This window comes from Mercenaria mercenaria, chromosome 15 (genome assembly GCF_021730395.1).
Source record: "Mercenaria mercenaria strain notata chromosome 15, MADL_Memer_1, whole genome shotgun sequence".
NCBI classification, from domain to species: domain Eukaryota; kingdom Metazoa; phylum Mollusca; class Bivalvia; order Venerida; family Veneridae; genus Mercenaria; species Mercenaria mercenaria.
Window position 1 is genome coordinate 14371395 of NC_069375.1, and position 7582 is coordinate 14378976.

The following is a 7582-nucleotide window of genomic DNA, read 5'->3' on the forward strand; positions in this document are numbered from 1 at the left end:
TCATGTCAGATTTTTGCTTTGTAGATCCATGCAATAACACAGGTGAGAAAGAAGCAAGTTCATTGACAAATAGTTTGTTTGAACAGAAATTTGTAAGAATAGACATACATGCAAAAAAAATAGATCCTGATTAATTTGTACCTTCCTCAAAAACTTTTGAGCAATTTCTTCCTATAAAGCAGCAAATGTATTCACTGAAAGTGGTACTAAATCGGATCATTACAATAACCGGACAAGTAGAATATTCTACTATTTTAGCTACTTTCTGGGAATGTAGGAGTGGTGAAAACAATGTTTACAAGTGATATTGAGAAGTTGAATTAACATGAAATCTTCATTACACTTGAGCAATCTACATGCTACTTATAATTTGATTATTTTTATTAGTCTGTACACAGAAAGATACATTTACACATCATATGTAACAAATAGCATACTTTTTCGTTCTAAAATAGAAACTTTTCTAATCCGAAAAACTTTCTAATCCGAACTTTTTGTCTGGTCCGAGCATGTTCGGATTAGACAGGTCCCACTATATTTATATTTAAAAGTAAGTACCAATACACTTTGTTTAGGTGTGCTTTGGGTTTTTTCCTAGTAAACAGCTACTAGGAAAATGAAGGTTTGCAGAAAGTTCAACAACTTAAACAACACTAGTAAAAATAATTTGTTTCTAAAAGTACCGTTCTGAGTTGGTCGTGAAATTGACATAATGAATGACATTTCAATCTGAAAGCAACAGGCACACCGAAGTGGACGCTCTGGCGAGTATAATAGTCCAACTTACTCTTCGATTAGTTGAGCAAAAATTCCTTAAGTTTTGCCTATTCCTATGTAAGACTGACCTGGTATATGTCAAAGTGTCACATTAAATGATGAAAACATATGTCCATATTTTTAATTACTAGAGGGCTTATTGAGAAATGTTTCACTAAAGTCTACTTTCACAGGAGATAATAACCTTAAAGCATTTGCCGGTTATCATCTCCATTGAAAAGCAGAGGAATTTAGTGCTGGCGTTGTCCATTATTTCGGCAGTGTCTCTCCTTCGGTGATTGATCATATCTTGGTAACCGTAAGTCACACTGATGTGACAGCTGATACACTTAATCAAAACTAGTAAATTTCTCGAAGTACTGAACTTTAGTTATAAATTGGTGAAATGTTTACGTTTTCTTGCAAACGCAGAAAAGATCTATTTCAGTCATAGTTGCCTTGAATTAATAGTTCCTTACTATTCCGAAATTTCAAACTTGAACATTTTGTAAAATTATTTGCAGTCATCATTTTCATCTTCTTTTTTTTCTCGGTAATTATATCTTTTGTCACTATCAAAGAACAACTGAACAAATCATGTTCTTAAACTGAAGCCATACTGTAAACATGACCACAGATAAAATCTAATACCTCTGTTTGACCGATGATATTGCAACCTATTATTGAAAGATCAATGCACTTTAATTGCAGCTATCTCAATCTAACTTAATACAATTTAAAATTTAACACCACCAACTCCGACACACAAGAATATTTAAAAGCTTTTGTAAGAAATGTTTTCAAACAAATTATGTAACGAATATTAAAAGAGAATTCTTAAGGAGACCTGAATTTCCTTTTGCATGCTCCCAATATGGTTCGAGGTTGGTGCATATAGTTCTTCCGTTCGTCCGTCCGTCCCGAAATTTTTGTCTGGATAACACCTACAACTGTTTTCAAGTAATTCGGCCCTGACTTTCAGACTTTTTATAACTGAACTCTCGCATATAGCCAGGACATAAATATACATATACATGTATCGCACAGGAAAGGTTTTAACTACTCCAAAGTTATTTGTTCGCGCTTTTACTACTGTCTGCAAAGGAAACGCTGTATTCGAGGGTGATATTTTTGAATGATTCTGAGTTATCCAATGAAATATAAATATTACGGATTTTCGGGACCAAAGTCTGGAATGCAAAATAGCTTTTTGGGACTCTATAACCAAATTTAATCGGAAAATATCAAATACTGTCAAAGCTGTCCAGTACTGAATGTTGTTCTATAGCCAAGTGGTAAAAATGACAGCCACTGGTTGCACTTTTTCGAGTGTGAAATGATCAAAGAATGGCTACATATGTCATACTGAAAATATATTTGATATTTTTTCTGAAATAATTTTCACTATTATTGAACTACATGATGGTTACACTACTCGTGACAAGTCTGTATCTACTGTTTCAATATCCTTTATGTATACACATTTACAAAATAACAGCTGAAATCTCATGGACGACAAACTAGTTTTATTACTGCTTGTAAAAACAGAATCTTAAAATAATCTGATGCCATAGTTAAAAAAAAATAAAAAAAAAAATTAACAATATTTCCAGCAGGCTACTTAAATAAAAACAAAATAACAGTTAAAGATGTGCACCTACCTGACTATCAGTCAGTACACACGGAGACAAAATGTTCAATCTATGTAATTGAAAAGTAGTTATTGTTTCTCGCTCGTGTATGAATGTTCATTCGGTTATGTAACACATTGATATATCGGCATTCATAAAGGACAGGCGTGACTCCTATGACTCCTAAACCAATGAACGTCATTAGATTGTCGAAACATGCCAGTCATAACGGTAGTAATATGAAATAATACTCATTTTGTTCATCACACTAAAGGCGTCTCAGACTCTTTGCCTATCACGAATTGTCACCATGACAAGGATGCTTGCATTTCGTAGTGGTTACTAACATTACAGTGTCAGAGTAATAAAATCTGTAAACTGTATAATTCCGAAGGTATATGATGTTGTTAAAAGAACAGATTAACTCATATATAAGCATTGGATTAAATATGTAATCAGTTACTTATGACAAATTCACTCGGCATTTTGAAAATGATGGCCCCTAGTGTTTTCAGCTGATACGAGAAGCAAAGAATGTAGCCTTGTCTGCATAGTGTTACTTATGCATTCTGTGAGTCTAGAGAATCAAACCTAAAGAAAACACAGAAAACGTTAACACGATATAAAATTACATCTTGCGTTCTTCTGTAAATGATTTCCATTTGCTTATATTGTGCCTTTGAATGCCCAAAACTATCCTTCAATTACCTTTTGAACGAGTTTCTGCCAAAATTGAAAATTAGTGGAAAATAGTCGAAGTTGATAAGTATAATCATTATGCACGATAAATGGAAAGAGATTCCTATGTTAGAAATTTTTACCCCTTTTAGAATTTTCAAGATTTTAACTTTTTTTCAGATTATTCTCTTCTACTTTCCTCAAAAGCAGACACACTTGGAGCAAAATTAAGTATTTTAAAAGGGTTTTTATGGTCCCACATTCTGTAATTTTTATGTTAGCTAGTGGTGTTGTTAAATGTATGAATAATACACGTCTTTCATGTACAAAAGTCAGCATAAGCCAGAGGGCGTGTTGGAAACCGCGCAGTTATGAATATGTATATCAAGTGTACACAAATCATCGTCACTGCCAAATACTTGTATCCAATGATTTCAGATGATATATATTATATCTCATTATAACAAACATATAAACATTAACGATAATTTAGTTTAATAATTATGTTTAATAAGTAAACAGAGAAAAATATGAAAAGGGGATAATAATGCGTACGAGTTGTTTTGCTAATCTAATACAAGATATTCCGACATGCTCTATATTTCCAGTTAAGAATATCTATTTTTCATAACTGAATATTCGAAAGCGTTTGAATTTATATTAAGTAAAACCACAAACTTAAGCAGACTAATTCGCTTAAAGTAGTTAATATTTATGGTTTTTTATCAATAGGGATCTTTATACAACATCAATATATGAAGTATAGTCGTTAATTATTTACACAAATACGTGAAATTGAAACTGGAGCTGTAATTTATAATCATATATCTGTGTACCAAAAATGAATTCAATTCGCCCATCCTTTCAAAAGATATCGAACGAACATTAACACCACCGTATATTGGTGTATTATAACTAATAGCGAACTTTGTCTGAAACTTATAATAATTTATCTGTCTAAAAAAGTTATCTAAATCCATTAATGCTTTAAAGAGTTATCGAACGCACATCAATATTTGCCAAATTTTTAATGGTAAAAAGGGACCATAACTCCGGTAATAATTTGTGGAATGTTATACAAAAATAACCCATGGCCTGTTTACTCGAAATGAGCCAATCCAGCCATCTCTTCACGAGATATCACAGTTACACGGCAGGACCGACAAACGAACATTGCAGCTAAATGCGAGCTATTTAGTGTACCAATTAAAGTTATGTGCAAGGATTCGTAATATTGGGTTTCAGTCCCCGAAATCAAAACGACGCCATCTTGTTGTTCAGATATGTTCACCAAGCGAATTTTATAAACGAACTCTTTTTCATTTAGTTTTCAATATTTATATGAGACCGTCATGTATGTAACTGCAATTACCGTTACGGTAAGACACTTTAGCGTAAAAGCGGCGTAGCGTTTGTTAAGTGTTCGCAATTTACTTTATGACAGTTTTGGAGTTGAAAGGATCGTTATTGGATTCACATCGCCGAGGAAAATGTTATTCATTTTCAAGCAGCGATGTGACCTACATGTAGATCTCATTCGCGCTTAAAGATTGCTTGGGAGGATGGGTATCCAACTGAATTGAGAGTTCCAGTTTTTGTCAATAAATTTCGTCTAACCCATCCCTCTATTGTTATTTTATTCATACCAAGGTCAAGTGCTCACAAGCGGTATCAGAAACAAAACGCACGTCATCTATTGTGTAAACTATGTCAATCGTATTTGACACTCCCGACTGGAGAGCTGTTTTATGTAAACATTTATAATTTAATGATTGACAGTTTTGGATCCGTCCATTTAATTGGCAGCATATTTGGTAATGTTTAACATTGCATAGAAGTCAAGTACAAAACACAAGATTAGGCTTAGTTTTTCGTATTTGAATTTCACCATATCTTATTGACTACACACCAAAGTAGAGTGGAAGAATGTGACGTTCCATTCTGACTAAAGTTAGTTATCGATAAAATATAGTTCGGCAATGAAATATGAAACTTATTTCACTAATATGTTCGGTTATGCATTTTAAGAGCAAATGTCGAATACATTCTTAAGTTTCAGTTTGTCATATTATTAATAATGCAGATACTTTAAATATTAATAATAAAATTTAATGTGTTCCTTCGTAAATATTGTTGCAAATATTGCAAGTCTTATTTTAATGAAAGGGGCAAAATGAAATGTAACGACCATAAGCGGTGTAAGATATCGTACAAAAATCTAGTTTTCCGTATTTATTATCTAATATTGCATTGTGTGCCATGCATTTTTAGCTAATATCAAATGTTTTTGAAATACTAGATGAATTGATATCGGCGCAAAAGCATTTTGCTATGATTTTAGACAATTTCATATTACTAATAATATGCATATTAGAAATGACAACTTTTTTCTGTCTTTCGGGCTGCTTATGCATCACATAAACGAGCACGTCTTTAGATTTAACTCCTACTGAGAAGAAGTTTTAATGTAAATTGGATTTTTAGTTCTTGACCTTTGTATATAATAAAGAATTGTAATGTGTTTAACAGGTAATCTTTTAATGTGCATGCATACTCCAGGTAGGTAAATGAGACAAGACAAAATAAATAGTAGCATATATTTTACTGATTAAAACAGTTCAGTTTTGACTTCTTTAAATTCATCGCCACATAACGCTATACTGATTTACATTCTGGCAACATTTCCAGGCCGTCTGAAAGCATAAAAGCATACAATGATATGAATATGTTAAATCATATTATTCTTTTGTATGTGTAATGTTCATTGTTAACTTACTATGTTGGGGTAAATCATATGTAAAATATTGTTTTACTAACATATCAATTTATACTACTAATGTAACAGTTGTGGTCATAAAAGCAGGAATTCTTCTACATTTCATTAAATATCAATATCTTATTTTGTTTTACTTTTGTCCCAGAAAGGACTTTGACAGTATTGACATCATGCGTATACTGACAGGGCTTATCGATCCTGGTGGATCATATAGCCTCAAGCTGCAGCATTATAAAATGAACTAGCACAGAAAAGCGTCAAAGCTATCACTAATATCGATGATTTCTAACACTGAAGCCTGGAAACAGTACAACATGAAAAGGGACCATAGATGGCAAAAAAACAAAATGCGAAGTTTTAGCGTAAAATTCCATTATTTAGGCCATACAAAGCGGGTAATTATTACTGTTTTTAATTATAAAAGTAAACAAGATACAAAAGAGTCGTGATGACCCTGGACCGCTCACCTGAGTAATACGAGCTACATGTTTCAAATATCAAACTGATGCTAAAATATTAAGAAAATAGGTCAGTAGGTCACATTCATGGACACTGAAAGTCAAAAGTGTATATGTCATCTAAATTATAAGGCTGCATCTTAAAAAACAAGAAAGTAGGTCAAAAGGTCAAGGCCACAGTCAAGTGAACCCTAATTACTTTGGATCATCAGGTAATTATAATTAAACAATCTATGAAATATGATCTGATAATGTTATAAGTATTTTTCCCTATATAACTCTTATAAAATCTAAGTTACCCCGGGGAGGGGCTTTAAATGGACTCTGGGTTATGATTTGAACAATCTTATTAAAAAACCACTAGACAGTGCCACATGTAAAGTATTTAAGCTCTGTGCCTCTCGGTTTCAGAGAAGAACATTTTTATGTCGTTTTTTTTTTATAGAACTCTATGTAAATTCAAGGGACCGCGGGGCGGGACCAATATTGACCCTGGGATTATAATTTGAACAAACTTAGTTAAAGTCAGCTAGACAATGCCACAAACCAAATATCTAAGCTCTAGGTCTTCAGATTTCAGAGAAGAAGATTGTTGAAATTTATAATATAGCCATATAGGAAAAATAAGCCCCGCCCTTGGCGGCCATGGTTTTTAATTTAAGCCATTTTGGTAGAAATTCACTTGAGATCATTTCTACAAAATAGTTTTGAAATCCGGGCTAATAGTTTCTGAGAAGAAGATTTTCCTTTCGGTCGCCATGCCAGCCACAGTTCTGAATGGATTTTAATTCTTTGAGCAATTTTAACAGAGGGCCACCGAATGGCTGTTCCTGTGAATTTTAAGGAAATCTGCCTAGTGTTTTTTTTGAAATTTACAATATAGCCATTGAGGGAATATAGGTCCCCCCGCACCCCCCCCCCCCCCCCCCCCCCCCCCCCCCCTACATGGCGGCCATGGTTTTTTACCAAACTAGAACGGCTTAAACAATTTTGGTAAAGGGTTACCTAGAGATCATTTGTTCAATATATTTTTGAAATCCGTCTGACATTTTCTGAGAAGAAGATTTTTAAAGTGTTTCCTTTCGGTTTCCATGCCAACTACAGTTCTGAATGAATTTTAATTCTTTGGGCCATTTTGAAAGAGGACTACCCACGGATCATTTCTGTAAAGTTTAATGTAAATCTGCCCAGTAGTTTTGAAGAAGAAGATTTCTTAGAAATTGTTGACGCACGACGGACATCAAGCGGTCTGAAAAGCTCACCTTGAGACTTTGGCTCAGGTG